This window comes from Anolis sagrei, chromosome 3 (assembly GCF_037176765.1).
Source record: "Anolis sagrei isolate rAnoSag1 chromosome 3, rAnoSag1.mat, whole genome shotgun sequence".
Classification (NCBI taxonomy): Eukaryota; Metazoa; Chordata; class Lepidosauria; order Squamata; family Dactyloidae; genus Anolis; species Anolis sagrei.
In genome coordinates, this window is record NC_090023.1 from 193,153,848 (window position 1) to 193,171,809 (window position 17,962).

General features: G+C 47.9%; 1 protein-coding gene across 1 annotated transcript in view; it reads left to right on the plus strand.

The window, feature by feature from the left end:
- Positions 1 to 5,087: 5,087 nt before the first annotated feature.
- EBF3 (EBF transcription factor 3) overlaps positions 5,088 to 17,962 on the plus strand; it is a 215,047-nt gene continuing 202,172 nt past the window's right edge. The window contains exon 1 of the mRNA XM_060768637.2: positions 5,088 to 5,207. The gene's annotated coding sequence lies outside the window, so the exon portion shown is untranslated. The remainder of the gene's footprint in view (positions 5,208 to 17,962) is intronic.

The following is a 17,962-nucleotide window of genomic DNA, read 5'->3' on the forward strand; positions in this document are numbered from 1 at the left end:
CCTCCTCCTCTTCGTCTCCTTCTCCTAATTTCTCTCCCCCTTCTCCTTCATCTTCCTTTTTGTTCTCCTTCTTCTTGGTTCTTTTCCTCCTTCCCTTCATCTTCTTCTTCTGCTACTCCTCTTCTTCCTTTTTCATCTTTTTCCTCCTCCTTCTTCTCGTCCTCTTTCTCCTCCTTCTTTTTGTTCTTCTTTTCCTCCTCCTTCCTCTTCCTTCATATTGTTCTTCTTCTCCCCTCCTTCCTCTCCTTTTTGTTCTCCTCCTCTTCCTCCTCTTTCTTCCTCCTCCTCCTCCATCTATTTTTGTTCTCCTTTTACCTCTCCTTCGTCTTCTTGTTCTTCTTCTCCTTCTCCCCCTGCATCTCCTCCGTCTCCTTCTTCCTCCTCTTCTTCCTTCTTCATCTTATTTTTGTTCTACTCCTTCGTCTTCTTGCTTTCCTCCTCCTCTTCATCTTTTTGTTCTCCTTTGTCTTCTTCTCCTCCCTCTCCCCCTCCTCGGTCTCCTTCCTCCTCTTCTTCCTCCTACTTCATCTTCTTGTTCTTCTCCTTCTCCCTCTTTCCTCCTTCGTCTCATTCTTCTACCACCTTCCTTCTCCTCCTCCGTCATCTTCTTCCTCCTACTTCATCTTCTTGTTCTTCTTCTCCTTCTCCCCTCTTTCCTCCTTCTCCTTCGCCTCATTCTTCATCTCCCTCCTTCTTCTCCTCCGTCTCCTTCTGCCTCCTACTTCATCTTCTTGTTCTTCTTCTCCTCCCCTCTTTCCTCCTTCTCCGTCTCATTCTTTCACCTCCTTCCTTCTTCTCCTCCGTCTCCTTCTTCCTCCTGCTTAATCTTTTTGTTCTTCTCCTTCTCCTCTCTTTCCTCCTTCTCCTTCATCTCATTCTTCCACCTCCTTCCTTCTTCTCCTCCGTCTCCTTCCTCCACCTTCTTTTCCTCCTCTTCCTTCATCTTCTTGTTCTTCTCCTTCTCCCCTCCTTCCTCTTTCTCCTCCTCCTCCTTCTTCCTCTTTTTATTCTCCTTTTCCTTCTCCTTCGTCTTCTTGTTCTTCTCCTTCTCCCCTCCTTCTCCTCAGTCTCCTTCTTCCTCTCCTTCATCTTCTTGTCCTTCCCCTTCTTCTCTTTCTTTACCCAGGGAGAATCCCATCTCAGCGCGTTCAAGATTGCCGCGTTAATGAAATAAAAGGCAACAAGAGCCACAGGAGCGCTCTGCTTTCCCCGAGCCAGCCGCGCTTGTACAACTGGCGGCAGCCCCTCGAGCCAGCCACGCCGTGAGCGCCGCTTCCTCGAGCCCGCTTTTCCTCGGAAGCCATTTCCCGCGGGTTCGCTTTGGGCTTCCTTCCAAGGAGAGACCAGGGCCGCCGTCGAGGCAAAGCCCATCTGGGCCAGAGGCACCTCAGGAGAGACCGCTTCCCTGCGCCACGCCGCTCTCTTCTCAAGCGGGTTTTGAGGAAGGCTTGCAAAGTACTAAATCATACATAAAGTGTATTTGTGTGTGTGTAGGGGTCTATGTGGGTGTGCAGCATTCAATATCCAAGTTTGTCACATACTCACAAACCCACAAGGCAAGCAAGACCGTTTCTCTTTTGACACAAACTCGGCGAAATCGGGAAATCTCGAACCAGGAGAACAAGCTACTCCATTTCCTCTTTCTTTTCCTCACAATATCCCCAAAAGAATGAGGGAAAACGTCCCATCGTCCCACTTCCTATTCCGAGAAGTAAGCGACACGACTTTTAAGTTGCTTCCGTCCGTCCGAACAAAGCTCCTTGACATATTTATTCCCAGCTGGGTTGCCTTTGCCTTCCCCTTTGAGGCTGAGAGAGTGCCACTTGGAATATTGTGCCCTATTCTGGGCACCACAATTGAAGGGAGATATTGACAAGCTGGAATGTGTCCAGAGGAGGGCAACTAAAATGATCAAGGGTCTGGAGAACAAGCCCTATGAGGAGTGGCTTAAAGAGCTGGACATGTTTAGCCTGAAGAAGAGAAGGTTGAGAGGAGATATATGATAGCCATGTGAGGGGAAGTCATAGGGAGGAGGGAGCAAGCTTGTTTTCTCCTGGCATGGAGACTAGGAAGCGGAACAATGGCTTCAAACTACAAGAAAGGAGATTCCACTTGAACTTCCTGAATGTGAGAGTCGTTCAGCAGTGGAACTCTCTGCTCCGGAGTGTGGTGGAGGCTCCTTCTTTGGAAGCTTTTAAACAGAGGCTGGATGGCCATCTGTCGGGGTGTTTTGAATACGATTTTCCTGCTTCTTGGCAGAATGGGGTTGGACTGGATGGCCCATGAGGTCTCTTCCAACTCTATGATTCTATGACTTGCCCAAGGCCACCCAATGGGGCTTCATGGCTGAGTGGGAGTCTGGTCCCTGGCCTCCAGACTTGTTTGTGGTCCAAGGCACAAACCACGGCCTCACTTTGCCTCTCTTGGTCGCCATTTCCACTGAGAGAAGCTCTTTCAAGGCACTTGTTTCATGATTCAGAATGGCGCCTTCGAAGAACCTGGGGCTCCTTCTGCTCCACTTGAAAAAAGGCGCCAAAATCAGGCCTCATTTCCCTCACTGGCCACAATTAACTCCCTTCAGCGTCCTTTGGATCCCCTAGAAACGCTTCCCATGCCTCTGTGATTTGGGTTTGTTTCACGTTTGCTTCACACCCCTTCCACACAGCTGTATAAAATCCGCATTGAACTGGATTATATGGCAGTGTAGACTCTCATAATCCAGTTCAAAGCAGATATTATGGATTATTTGCCTTGATATTCTGGGTTATATCAGGGCCCTCAGAAACTGGGTCGAAGGGAGTGCTAGAAGGTGGTGTAAATGAGGGAGCTGGACACATACGACCTTTGAGCCACTTCCTTCGAAGGGATAAAACTGTGCTTAGAATCATGGAAGCCTGGAATTGGATGAGACCCCAAGGGCCATCCAGTCTAACCCCATTCTGCCACGAAATATTCATAGAATTATAGAGTTGGAAGAGACCACATAGGCTATCTAGTCCAACCCCCTGCCATGCAGGAAAGGCACAATAAAGGTATCCCAAAGAAGGCCATATAGCCTCTGTTTAAAAGTTTCCATGGAAGGAGCTTCCACCACACTCCAGGGCAGAGAGTGCCACTGTTGAACAGCTCATACGTGATTCCTGGCAGATAGCTATGCTTCAAAACGTCTGAGAAGGAGACCCCACCATACTCAGAGGGCCCTACCACACAACCCTATATCCCAGAATATTAAGGCAGGAAATCCCATTTTATCTGAGTGTGGGCTCAGATAACCCAGTTTAAAGAAGATATTGTGTGATTTTCTGCCTTGATATTCTGGGATATAGGGCTGTGAGGAAGGGCCTTGGGTTATCTGAATCCACACTCAGATATTGTGGGATTTTCTGCCTTGATATTCTGGGATATATGGCTGTGTGGAAGGGCCCTGAGGCAACTCTAAAGTTTAGGGGAAATCTCTTCACCTACAATTTGCATCCTTTTAAACATAGCAGTCATCGTGTCACCTCTCAGCTTCCTTTGCTCCAAAGGTCCTTCCATACAGCCATATAACCTAGAATATCAAAGCAGAAAATCCCACAATATATCATTTGAACTGGGTCATCTGAGTCCACACTGCCATATATTTCAGTTCAAAGCAGATACTGTGAGATGTTATTCAGCTGTGTGGAAGGGGACCAAGTTAAACATGACCTCAGCAGTTCCTTGGACCTTGGAAAGGTGTGGAGTCAAGTTGAAGTGGGAGCCCTGGCTGACCTTCTCTGAGTTGCCACCGTTTCTCAACCAAAGCAGCAAAGAGAGCCCTCAGGGCCTCAGGCCCCTTCCACACAGCTGAATAAAATCCCACATTTTCTGGGTTGTTGTAGATTTTTCTGGCTATATGGCCATATTCTAGAACATTTTCTCCTGACGTTTCGCCTGCATCTATGGGAAGCATCCTTAGAGGTTGTGAGGATGCTTGCCATATATGCAGGCAAAATGTCAGAAGAGAATGCTTCTAGAACATGGCCATACAGCCCAAAAAACCCTACAACAACCCAGTGACTCCAGCCATGAATGTATACAGTGTGGAATTAGGGCCCTTCCACACAACCATATAACCCAGAATATCAAGGCAGAAAATCTCACAATATCTGCTTTGAAGTGGGTTATCTGGTATTGTGAGATATTCTGCCTTGATATTCTGTGTTATATGGCTGTGTGGAAGGGCCCTAAATCCTCACTGCCATATATTCCAATTCAAAGCAGATATTGTGGGATTTTCTGCCTTGATATTCCAGGTTATATAGCTGTGTGGAAGGACCCTCAGTCCACACTTCCATATATTCCAGTTCAAAGCAGATACTGTGGGATTTTCTGCCTTGATATTCTGGGTCATATGGCTGTGTGGAAGGGCCCTCAGTCCACATTCCATTATATTCCAATTCAAAGCAGATATTGTGGGATATTCTGCCTTGATATTCCAGGTTATATAGCTGTGTGGAAGGACCCTCAGTCCACACTTCCATATATTCCAGTTCAAAGCAGATACTGTGGGATTTTCTGCCTTGATATTCTGGGTTATATGGCTGTGTGGAAGGGCCCTCAGTCCACATTCCATTATATTCCAATTCAAAGCAGGTACTGTGGGATATTCTGCCTTGATATTCTGGGTTATATAGTTGTGTGGAAGGGCCCTAAATCCACACTGTTATATATTTCAGTTCAAAGCAGATATTGTGGAATTTTCTGCCTTGATATTCTGGGTTATACGATTATATGGAAAGGGCCTTAGTCGCCCCGTCGGTCTTGGCTCTCTTTCAACGTGGCTTTGCAATAGTCCGCTGTCCTGGTGCTGATCTGGTGCCGTCTCGATTTGGGCGCCAAACTTTCTTCCCTTCACATCCCCTCCCTCTCTCTCTCCCTTTCCCCCCTCCCTCCGCGCGCGCTCCCTTTCCCTCCTCCTCCCTTCGCTTCCCGCTCCTTTCGACGGGAGGGGCGCGCGTGCGCACTGCTGCCCTTGCCTCCCTCCCTCCCTCTTTCCCTCCCTTCCTCTTTGCCCCATGGAGTTTCCCTCAGATTTGTTGCCGGGTAAGTAATGTGTGAAAGAGTCCACATCACACACAGCACCGCCTCAGCTTGGGCTACTATTTTAATACTGCGACTCCTACTAGTGTTATTATTATTATTATTTTCCTTTCTCCTGCCTGGTTGCCTAATAGCCGCAGAAGGTAAGCGAAAGGGGTTTGGAAAGGTCCCGGAATGCCACCGCCTTCTCTCTTTTGCTTTGCTTGGCTTTGCGTGGATTCTTTCTTTCTCTTTCTTCAGTACCGTGTGGGAAGAGGCAGGGTCAAAGTGGGCGCGTGGCTTTGAGGGGGAAAAAGAAAAGGGAGGATAGGAGAGGGGAACTAAATTATTATTATTATTATTATTATTATTATTATTATTATTATTATTATTATTATTATAGCGCGCCCCAAACTCCTGCTTATGTGACTCCAGGTCGGCTAGACTCAGGCTGGGCTTCTCTTTCTCCTCCTCTGTCTTGGGTGGGTCCTCATTTTGGGGAAAGTCAAGGCCAGAAGTGTGGCCTCTTGCTTCTCTTCTCTTTCTCCAAAGTCGCCAGATGTTGCTACTGCCTTCACTTTGGCGCCATCCTCAATGAAATAGGTCCAAGTTGGGCTTTCTCCCCTCCGTTCAGCAGGGGAACTCTCTGCCTCGGAGTGTGGTGGAGGCTCCTTCTTTGGAAGCTTTTAAACAGAGGCTGGATGGCCATCTGTGGGTGGTGCTTTGAATGCAACTTTCCTGCTTCTTGGCAGGGGATTGGACTGGATGGCCCATGAGGTCTCTTCCAACTCTCCAAGTTGGGCTTTCTTCTCTCCGTTCAGCAGTGGAACTCTCTGCCTCGGAGTGTGGTGGAGACTCCTTTTTTGGAAGCTTTTAAACAAAGGCTGGATGGCCATCTATCGGGGGTGCTTTGAATGCAACTTTCCTGCTTTTTGGGAGGGGGTTGGACTGGATGACCCATGAGGTCTCTTCCAACTCTCCAAGTTGGGCTTTTTTCTCTCTGTTCAGCAGTGGAACTCTCTGCCACGGAGTGTGATGGAGGCTACTTCTTTGGAAGCTTTTAAACTGAGGCCGAATGACCATCTGTCAGGGATGCTTTGAATGCAATTTTCCTGCTTCTTGGCAGGGGGTTGGACTGGATGGCCCATGAGGTCTCTTCCAACTCTATGATTCTATCCTGTGCGGCTTCCTCTCGGGAACTCTTTTTGCGCGTGGGGGAATTAGAGGGGGGCTATGAAACGTGACTGCGCCTGCGCGTCAGAAGAGGGTCCCAGAGTTGCCTTGGAACTCGTTTTGGATGGGTTTCACAACACCCAAAACAAGGGAAATGGAGCCTAGTGGAAGGAAATAGTTTGACCCGAAGTTAAGACTTTTTTGTTTTGCACCCCGTCCCTAAAAAGTCCCGACTTTTGGGAAGCCACTGCCCACACACCTGAGGGCTTCTTGGGAAACCAATGGAAGCAATTAAAACTCCTCCTTTCGGATTAAGAGCACCCCCCAATTGATCGATCTGTCAGGAATACTGTTGATTTATGAAAGGTGCTTATTTCCCGGGTAGGGAGAATTTTTATGTTCTCTAGGTGAAACGGAGTTCAAGCCAGCTCCCGAGCAGATTGATGTTTTAATAAAAATAAATAAAGAGAGAGAGAAAGGCCGGCTGGCTCTTTGGGGACATCAACTCCTCAAGTTAGATTAACAAATCAAAGGGTGGTGTTATCTTTGCATCTCGTTCCCTTGCCATCGAAAAGTGGCGGCGTCGCTTTTCTTGGGTGGTGTTGTTATTGTTGTTTGGGAAAGAGTCGCTTTGTGTGCTTTTGATTCTCCCACGTTTTCCTTTCCTGTTTTAAATCCACCGCGTCCGAAAGTTCAAATCAGAAAAGCAATCAATGTTTCGTAAGCAAAACGGCAAGGGTAATTTTGTTTTTGAGAAGTGGCTTAAAACGGCAGCCGAAGAGCTAAAGGGGAAAAGCTCGCGTGGCCTGTAGGTGGCAGGCTTTCCACGCGGTTGAGCCTTTGCTTCTGTCTTCCTTCCCAGCCCAAAGGGGAAGAAGAGGAGGAGGAGGAGGAAGAAAAAAAGAAGGGGGGAAATAGGCAGGGAAGGACCCCAGCACTTGTTGTTTACCTCGGTTCGCCTTCTGAGGTCTATTCGGATTAAACTTCCCAAAGTTTATTCTAAAAGGAAAGGCCGTGTTTTGGATGCATCCACATTATAGCATTGTATGTGTTGTTGAATGCTTTAATGGCCGGAATTATTGGGTTGCTGGGAGTTTTCTGAGCTGTGTTTTCATGTCCTAGAAGCATTCTCTCCTGACGTTTCGCCTACGTCTATAGCAGGCATCCTCAGTGATGTTTATATATCTGTGGAATATCCAGGGTGTTTATATATCTGTGAAATATCCAGGGTGGGAGAAAGAACTCTTGTCTACTAGTGTTGCAATTGACCACCTTGATTAGCATTTAATGGCTTTATAGCTTCAAAGCCTGGCTGCTCCCTGCCTGTGGATCCTTTGTTGGGAGGTGTTAGCTAGCCCTGATTGATTCCTGTCTGGAATTCCCCTGCTTTTTGAGTATTGCTCTTTATTTACTGCCCTGATTTTAGAGTTTTTTAAAATACTACTAGCCTGATTTTGCTAATTGTCATTGTTCCTTCCATTCTGTTGAAATTGTCCCACATGCTTGTGGATTTCAATGGCTTCCCTGTGTAGTCTGACATGGTAGTTGTTAGAGTGGTCCAGTATTTAAAAACTCTAAAATCAGGACAATTAAAAAAAACACTCAAAAAGCAGGGGAATTCTATACAAGAATCAATTAGGGCCAGCTAGTACCTCCCAACAAAGGATTCCCCCAGGCAGAAAGTAGCCAGGCCTTGAAGCTGCAAGGCTTCAGTGCTAATCAAGGTCGTCAACTGCAACATTCACATCAGGGAAATTCTAGTCAAGAATCAAGCAGGGCCAGCTAACACCTCCCAACAAAGGATTCCCCCAGGCAGGAAGTAGCCAGATCTTGAAACTGCAAGGCTATTCAGTGCTAATCAACGTCAGTTGCAACATTCACGCTTGCCTAGAACCGACAAGAGTTATTTCTCTCACCCTGGATATTCCACAGATATATAAACCTCCTGGTGGCCCAGTGGGTTAAACTGCTGAGCTGCTGAACTTGCTGACCAAAAGTTTGGTAGTTCAAATCTGGGAAGTGGCGTGAGCTCCCATTGTTAGGCCCAGCTTCTGCCAATCTAGCAGTTCGGAAACACGCAAATGAGAGTAGATCAATAGGTACCGCTTGGAAGGGAAGTAACTGCGCTCCATGCAGTCATGCTGGCCACATGACCTTGGAGGTGTCTACGGACAAGGCTTAGAAATGGAGATGAGTACCACCCCCCACTAGATAAAGTCAGGGGAAACCTTTACCTTTACCTATAAACCCCACTTGCCTAGTTTCCAACAGATCCCTCAACCTCTGAGGATGCCTGCCTTAGATGCAGGCGAAACGTCAGGAGAGAATGCTTCTGGAACATGGCAATACGGCCCGGAAAACTAACAACAACCCATCCACACTTTAGTTTGACAGCCCTTCTCTGCCAAAGACTGTTGGTGCTTCTGCGAACTACAACTCCCAGGCTTCCATGGTAATTAAAGTAGAGCCCCCCCAAAAAAGCAATTTAAGGTGAATATAAACTTCTTAAAGGAACCCATCTTATTTAGTGGGTGCTGGGTGGGAGCGTCCCACTTCCAAGGGCAGAGGTGGGCTTCCGGGCGTGAAAGGGAAAGGTTGCCAAACGTGGTTGTTGTGAGTTTTCCAGACTGTATGATGTTCCAGAAGCATTATCTCCTGACGTTTCGCCCGCATCAATGGCAGGCATCCTCAGAAGTGTCGAACTTGTTTAGAAAGGAGGGAAGTTTGACTAGCTACTGGGGAGTGGATCCTTCCTTTCATCCTCCCACCCACCCGTGTTGGACAGCGCTGGTTCAGCTGGAAGCGGATGGCCAGGGCATCCCTCCCCCGCTTGCCTTTCCTCCTCCTCCTCCCCCGGCCCACTTTGCAATGTAAATTTCAGCGGGACAAATTGCTTATTAATAGTCTCGGAAAAGGAGCCCCGTTTCTTTCTTTTCTTCTTTTCTCCCTCTGTTTTTTTTTTTTTTTTGTATTATTATTATTTCTGCATGGCCCCCAGCTACGCTCTGGGCAGCCCAACCGCCCAGCAGTTCTCGCTTCATTTAAATATACCAAAGGAAAATGCAAATCAGCCGGGGGTCCACACACACACACACACACTCACAAGCGCACGCACAGTCACACCCATCCTTTTATTCTTCATATTCCTTCCAACTTTAAACCCGTTTGAAATGAGATGTGTGTCACTGTCTATAGGGTCTGGGCACTCCACGCAGGATCCGTTTCTTGCATGGGCCGAACCACCCGAGCCAACCAACACATGCCATTATTCCGGATCGTTTCTCTCGTCCCACAAAGTCCGCCTTATAACTTATCCGGTGATAGAATCGGTTTTAATTATTGAAAAGACCGAGAGCGTTGTTGAAGGTTTTCATGGCCGGAATCACTGAGTTGCTGTGAGTTTTCCGGGCTGTATGGTCATGCTCCAGAAGCATTCTCTTCTGACGTTTCGCCTGCATCTACGACAGGCATCCTTTGAGGTTGTGAGGTCCTCTGCAGACTTTCCACAGATATATAAACCCAATTTTCCTAGTTTCCAACAGACCTCACAACCTCTGAGGATGCCTGCCATAGGTGCAGGCGAAACGTCAGGAGAAAATGCTTCTGGAACATGGCCATACAGTCCAAAAAACTCACAACAACCCAGTAATTCCGGTCATGAAAGCCTTCGACAATACAGGAGAAAGAAGGTTTGGAAGCTGCGAGGCCATTCAATGCTAATCAAGCTGGCCAATTGCAACATTCACACTTGCCTCAAGCAGACAAGAATTCTTGCTCCCACGCTGGACATTATTCCACAGATACTAGTTGGTGGGTTGTTGTGACTTTTCCGGGCTGTATGGCCATGTCCAAGAAGCATTGTCTCCTGACGTTTCGCCTGCATCCGTGGCAGGCATCCTCAGAGGTTGTGAGGTCTCATTAGTTGTGAGTTTTCCGGTTGTTGTGGGTTGTTGTGAGTTTTCCGGGCTGTATGGCTATGCCCAAGAAGCATTCTCTCCTGACGTTCCGCCTGCATCCATGGCAGGCATCCTCAAAGGTTGTGAGGTCTCATTGGTTGTGAGTTTTCCGTGCTGTATGGCCACGTCCAAGAAGCATCCTCTCCTGACGTTTCGCCTCCATCTATGCCAGGCATCCTCAGATGTTGTGGGGTCTGTTGGAAACTAGGAAAGAGGGGTTTACATATCTATGGAAAGTCCAAGGTGGGAGAAAGAGAAAGCTTTGAAGCTGCCTGCCGTGGATGCAGGCGAAACGTCAGGAGGGAATGCTTCTAGAACATGGCCATACAGCCCGGAAAACTCACAGCAACCCACAACAACCGGAAAACACATAACCAATGAGACCTCACAACCTCTGAGGATGCCTGTCATAGATGCAGGCGAAACGTCAGGAGAGAATGCTTCTGGAACAGCCCGAAAAACTCACAGCAAACCAAGCCTTTTGCAAGAGCTAAGGAAAAGCTTTCAAAGGCTGGCTCTAACCGTCAAATAATAGTTTGAACTGCATTATATGGTTCTTATAATGCAGTTCAAGTTGCATTATTTGACAGCGTAGATCCATTCGAAGTGTATTGGGGTAAAAGAGGAATGTTTTCTCATTTTGTCCCTTGGCTTCCAACCTCTCTGTGTCTCTCTATGTCCACCCAAAGAGGTTCGACTTCCTGTGCGTTTGAGCAGGACAGGAAATGGCCCTAAATGAAGTCTAATCTTTAGAAAACTCAGAAATCTATATATTTTTCACGCCTCGAGGGGGATCCCCGCATTCCCAAACGGCGACCCGTCCCTCCCACGCGTGGATTCTCCACGGTCACAAACCTGCGTGGCTTGAGCTTTTTTTCCCCGCGTGTCTTCCGGGGAGGAAAGAGTTAAGTCCCTTCTCCTACAGGCGAGGTCTTGTTAGGCTGTAATCTGCATTTTTCTAACTACGGCGTAATAAAAAAGAGAGAGAAGTTTGGAGACACCTTTCTTGATTATACCTTTGGCGATACTTGGGATTTTTCTTTTTTTTACATTTAATTTGCATTTTGTTCTCCGCGAGTGTGGAAGTCTTGAGTGGAGGATTGAATTTTATTAGGACATCTGGACTGACAATATCAAACCAGACACCCGCGTCCCAAAGCATGCTAAAATTTCAGAGTTAATTAGAACGAAGTGTGTTTAATTAAAGCCAATTATAATATCTGAAATGATCGGATCGATCCTTGTTTGTTCAGACCTGAGTCGGGGAAGGTGTGGGTGGTGGGCTCACAAGGAAGAGCCCCAAAACTTTCACGTGGGGGTGCTGGGAAATAAATAAAACGGGGCGCGGAGGAGGAAGCAACAAAGGAAAGAAGGGGAGGTTTTGGGGGGGGCGGCTTTTACAACGGCTCAAGCAGTTTGGAAAGCGAGCTTGATCCGGATCTTATTCCGATCTAGCGTTGCCTCTCTTGAAGACTTCCCTCCTCCCCAACAGGAAGCCTAAGGGGCCAAATTTCCAATTTTCGTCCTGGTCGTAGTTGAGTTTCCACCACCCACCCTCTCGATTTCTCCGCCTCTCTTTCCTAACAATCCCTTCGCCCTAAACCCGGCGGAGACCTTTCCATCCCCCGTTATAACAGGACGCCTTTTCTCATCCCGCTTTTCCCAGTTTGGGAGGCCCAATTGACACCGCTTTGACTCCGGAGCCCAGCTTCCCCCGAGCCAGAGCTCTCCTTCCTCTTAAAAGGGCCTTTCCAATCCAAGCTTCCTTTCGGAAAGGATGTTTTCCCCCTCTTTGCATCCATTGATCTCTTTGGTGAGAGGCTAACCACCCAGCAAGGCAAAATTTGGCAGCCTGGGTTGGTATGTTGTTTCAAAGCTGCAGATCTGGGAACTCAAGACTGGAGGCCGACTTCGCCTTTACAAAGTGGAGAGACAGATTCTCTGAATTTCCCAGCTTCCTTTTAATATCCTACCAATTCCAGTGATAACAAAGGCCTAAGAAAACCGCTTTTCTGTTTTATATGTGTTTACGTCACAAGTAAAATAATCCCCACTCAGACAACGAGATGGAAAGAGAGAGAGACAGAGAGGTGCTACTTTTTGTCGCCCAGCCCTCTCCATCTCAATCCTGTTTGCCTTGAAAATCTCTTTTCCCCACCCAAGGAGGCGCTGTTTGTCAAACTTCACCACCGCCGTGAGGCTTGGAAGGGCTAGAACTTCCTTACTTAGGAAACTAAATCTTTTTCTTCGAGGAAGGAATGGTGCGGGTTTCACAAAATGAGATGCCTTTCCTCCGGTTTTCCCTCAATCCTTCCATTTCCCTTGCAAACCGAGCTTTCACATAACGTAAAGGTAAAGGTTTTCCCCTGACATTAAGTCCAGTCGTGTCCGACTCTGGGGTGTGGTGCTCATCTCCATTTCAAAGCCGAAGAGCCAGCGTTGTCCTTAGACACCTCCAACCAAGGTCATGTGGCCGGCATGACTGCATGGCGCGCCGATATAAATATAAATATAAATATAAATAAAATAATAATAATAATAATAAGAAGATATATATGTATATACGTGTGTATATATAATAATAATAAAATAAAAAATAAAAATAAATAAAATATAAATATAAATATAAAATATAAATAAATATAAATATAAGATATACGTGTGTGTGTGTGTGTGTATAATCTAGTGGCTACAAAACTTTGTTTCAGTGCCCCAACGTGGATCTGCCCCCCCCCCCCTAAATATCAGGGAGAAGGGGCGAAATGGGTCGGGTTTCCCAGAAGTGTATGATTCGTCTCCTCACAAACCCAGATACAATTAGTTTGGGTAGTTGTGAGTTTTCGGGTTGTATGGCCATGTTCCAGAAGCATTCTCTCCTGATGTTTCGCCTGCATCAATGGCAGGCATCCTCAGAGGTTATGAGGTGTGTTGGAAACTAGGCAAGTGAAGTTTACATATCTGTGGAATGCCCAGGGTGGGAGAAAGAATGCTTATCTGCTTGTGGCAAGTGTGAATGGCCTTGCAGTTTCAAAGCCTGGCTGCTTCCTGCCTGGGGGAATCCTAAGTTAAGATGCCTTATTGTACCAGGATTGCTGGCAAGCGAACAGCAGAAATGCAATTCAGATTCACAATCTTCATGCTTCAAGTTCCATGGCATAGCTACTCTTAGTTTGGAATCCATTAGTGTGATATCACAACCTCTGAGGATGCCTGCCATAGATGCAGTCGAAACGTCAGTAGAGAATGCTTCTGGAACAGGGTCAGACAGCCCGGAAAACTCACAACAACCCAGTGATTCTGACCATGGACGCCTTCGACAATACCTTTAATTTGTTTTTGTCGGTGCTGCCTGGTAAGAATGCCCAACCCGGGTTTGCACCTAGAGACATGTGAACGGGATGGGTGTATAGGCAAAACCTCCTGTTTTAATAGGAAAGATCACGCCAAATCGGATCTTTGGCGGCGTCCCGTTCCCATCCCAGTTCTGATCCCTCTTTGGTGGCTTGATGAAGATAAAAGAGGGAGGGAAAGAGATTGAGAGAGAGAGAGAAGCAAGGACCTTTTCATTAGAATGTGGTTGTAGTTCAGGGTCCCCCTCCTTCTCTCCCTCCCTCCCTCCCTCCTCTTGTGCCCTTTGCCCTCCGGGTTGACGCCACTGGGACTTCTGTTTTGGGGAAAGGAAAAGGGTGACGGATGGGATCCGGACGCAGAGGAGGGGGAGGCGACCCCAAGCCGAGCTTCCTGAGTCGCCTGTGGCCACAGGCACGCAGGAGGGCGGCCAACTTCGCCTCAGTAGTAGCTCTTCCTGCTACTACAGTAGCCGCAAAGTGTTGGCGATGGAGTGGAATTGCTTTCCCTCCCCCCTAAACCCCTTTGCTTTGACCCTCAAGGCTCGGTTTTGGCAAGAAAAAGAGTTTTCTTTTTTTTTTTTACACACTCAAAATACAAAACACCCACCCCAGGCTGCCCAGTGAAGCGCACCAGACTGGCGTTGACACGAGTGGGGTTTGTCCACTGGGGTCCCAGAAGTGGGAGGTCCCTTTTGGGTCGGTGGGATCGCCCAGAGCCCCCTTCCCACCCACCTCGCCTGAGGATGCCATGTTTCAACAAACTCGCTGGCACAACCAATTTGCGGCTCCTCCAGAAGTCAGGAAACAAGAGTTTTCCTGAGATTTCCCTCTGTGGGACTGGGCATAAATGACTCGGAAAGGAACTAAAGGCGTCCTCTCAATCAAAAAAAGATTGAAAGGGGGGATAGTTGGCTTCTCTCCCCACCCCGAATAACAATACTAGTTAGCGGGTTGTTGTGAGTTTTCCGGGCTGTATGGCCATGCTCCAGAAGCATTCTCTCCTGACGTTTCTCCTGCATCCATGGCAGGCATCCTCAGAGGTTGTGAGGTCTCATTGGTTGTGAGTTTTCCGGTTGTTGTGGGTTGCTGTGAATTTTTCGGGCTGTATGGCCATGTTGTAGAAGTTTCGCCTACATCCATGGCAGGCATTCTCAGAGGTTGTGAGGACTGATTGGTTGTGAGCTTTCCGGTTGTTGTGGGTTGTTGTGAGTTTTCCGGGCTTTATGGCCATGTTCCAGAAGCATTCTCTGCTGACGTTTCGCCTACATCTATGGCAGGCATCCTCAGAGGGTGTGAGGAGTTATTGGTTGTGAGTTTTCCGGTTGTTGTGGATTGTTGTGAGTTTTTCGGGCTCTATGGCCATATTCAAGAAGCATTCTCTCCTGACGTTTCCTTAGGATGCCTGCCATAGATGCAGGCGAAACGTCAGAAGAGAATGCTTCTGGAAATGGCCATACAGCCCTGAAAACTCACAGCAACCCAGTGATTCCGGTCGTGAAAGCCTTCGACAATATTAGTAGTGTTACTAGTCAAGACCGGGTGTAAATGAGGAAGAGAGAGAGACAAAGAGCAGAAGGAGGGAAAGTTCTGAACTTTTCCTCTCCTGTCCTCCAAAAAAGTTTCCACAGCCAAAGAAGAAACTTGCACAGCTTTCCCCCAAAGTGTGCCGTGGGGAAGGGAGGGGTGATCGTGGGGGAGGGAAGACGAACAGCGTGAAACGGAGCACCGGGCAAAATCCTCCCCTGAATCCACGTGGGGAAAGTTGGAGGGTTTGAACCGCTGAGGTGGAACCGCTCTTTCTTCTCCTTCAGGTTGGTGGCAGGGCGGTAATAAGTGGAGTGTTTGCTGTAATAGTCCCGGGAGGACCATCCCGAAAAAAAGTCTCTCTCTCTCTCACACACACACTCAGAGAGACACAAACACACACCAACGCGATGCTCTTCTAAGCTGGTGAAATTAGCCTCTCAATGGGCATCTGTGGGATTCAGGTCCAGAGTGTGGCCAGGGGTAAAGGAATAGGGGGCTGGAAGTGGGGGGGGGGGGAGAGAGAGAGACCTTAAGCGTGATTTATGGTAGAAGGGGGGGGGGCTGCGATGGAGTTGGTGGAAAGGGCAGCTCGGACGCTTCTCTGGGGCAGAAAGAAGGGGCCTGGGGCGTGGGTTGCTTGCTGCAGCCCCTGGGAGGGCTCTGTCCCTTTAAGGTCACGGCATGCTCTGGTATGATGTGGCGAAGGACAGCTGGGCAATGGCCATCTGACTGACTCCGGCTTGACATCTGGGAGCCCACTGGTGTGTGGCACGCGAATCGCTTGATGTCGCTATTTAAATGCAAATTTCGGGGGGGGGGGAGAGATCATTGAAGCCTCACCCCGTAAATTCACACAAAAGGAACACTTCACGCAAAAGGGGGGGGAAAGAAAGGGAGGGCGCCGTTACTTCGGGAGGTCTTGGCTGCCTCATGCAAATCGCATTCAAATCCGCGGGCCCTTCTGCCTGGCTAACTTTGCTAAGGTCAAGACTTTGTTTTGGGAGAGAGGGGAGTGGGCGAGGGGAGTGGGCGAGGGGGGGGGAGGGCAGGGTTGGCCTTGGGAGCAGCGCCTTCTTCCCCCGAGGAGGAGGTTGGGTCCCCCTTGTCTCTCTCTCTCTAAGGAGCGGGAAAACAACCTTTAAATCTATTTATATTTATATATATAGGCAGTGGGGATTCCCACGCTCCCTGTCCATCTTCGCCAGGCCCTCCTGAAGTTGTAAAAGTTTTCAAAAGGCAGGGGATATGGGCTTTTCAGGCCTCTCTTGGGACATCAAAGTCTCCTGAACTTCACCGCTAAGAGCTGGCCTTGGTCATCCCCAGACGGCTGGCCTCTTTAGGTCAGGTTTTGTTCCTAAAGCCTCGACTTCCACCACGAATTAGGCGGGTGAGGATTTAACACCAAGCTCAGCCTCCTCTCCTTTTTCTTTTCTCAACTCATCCCTTGGGTCCAAGGGAAAAGGTTTGCGCCTTGTCCTTCACCAGGACTGTAAACTTGAGTTTGATGGATTGCTGTGAGTTTTTCGGTCTGTATGACCCTGTTCAAGAAGCATTCTCTCCTGACGTTTCGCCCACATCTATGGCAGGCATCCTCAGAGATTGGGAGGGATACTGGAAACTACAACTCACAACAACTCACAACGACCAATGAGACCTCACAACCTCTGAGGATGCCTGCCATAAATGCAGGCGAATCATCAGGAGAGAATGCTTCTGGAAACTAGGCAAGAGGGGTTTATATATCTGTGGAAGGTCTTGTGTCGGAGAAAGAACTCTTGTATGTTGGAGGCAGGTCTGAATGTTGCAATTGGCCACCTTGATTAGTATTGAATAGCATTTCAGCTTCAAGGTCTAGCTGTTTACTGCTTTTGTTAGGAAGTGTTAGCTGGCCCTGGTTGATTCATTTCTAGAATTCCTCTGTTTTCTGAGTGTTCTTTATCTATTGTCCTGACTTCAGAGTTCTTTTTAAAATACTGGTAGCCAGATTTGAGAAGTGTTAGCTGGCCCTGATTGATTAATTTCTAGAATTCCTCTGTTTTCTGAATGATGTTCTTTATTTATTGTCCTGACTTCAGAGATTTTTTAAAATACTGGTATCCAGATTTTATTCAATTCCACCCAGACCTTGAAGACTATTCAATGCTAATGAAGGGGGCCAATTGCAACATTCACACTTGCCTCAAACAGACAAGAGTTCTTTCTCCCACCCTACAGACATATAAACCTCACTTGCCTAGTTTCCAACAGACATCACAACCTCTGAGGATGCCTGCCATAGATGTGGGCGAAATGTCAGGAGAGAATGCTTCTGGAAGATGACTGTACAGCCCGGAAAACTCACAGCAACCTAATGATTCCGGCCTTGAAAACCTTAGACAACACATTGATGAAGGGTTGTTTGTAAACATAAAGAGGGGCCCAGAGCGCCTTTCCTCTGATCCAAACCCTGGGTGTCATTTGTCCTTTCCTTTCCTTCCTTCTTTCCTTCTTTCTTTCCTTCCTTCCTTCCCGTTTCTCCTTGTATGTCTGTGGCATTGAGCCAGAGGAGAAAAAAAAAAGGGGGGGGGGGGTAAAAGACAAGAAAGAGAAAGTTGGTGAATGATAAAGACCGCATTTTCCACGCTTTGGGTACAGGACCAGATGATCTAGAAAATGAGCTGAAATAGATTCAGCCTCAGAGTCTGATGTGAAGAGCAGCTGACTCCCCGATTCCTGGCCAGATGGCTTCTGAACACAGATTTGCATTCATTTTCGCTTAATATCGTCCAAAATAGCGGGGCAGCTGCATTTGTTGTCAAAAAGGTTTAAAAACTCCCCTTTTTCTTTCTGGGGCAGGATCGTTACCTTCTGTGACGGGGGGCTTAGGCAACTTTCACCCCTCTCGCCCCCCCTCCCCTCCCTCCCTCCCCTCCC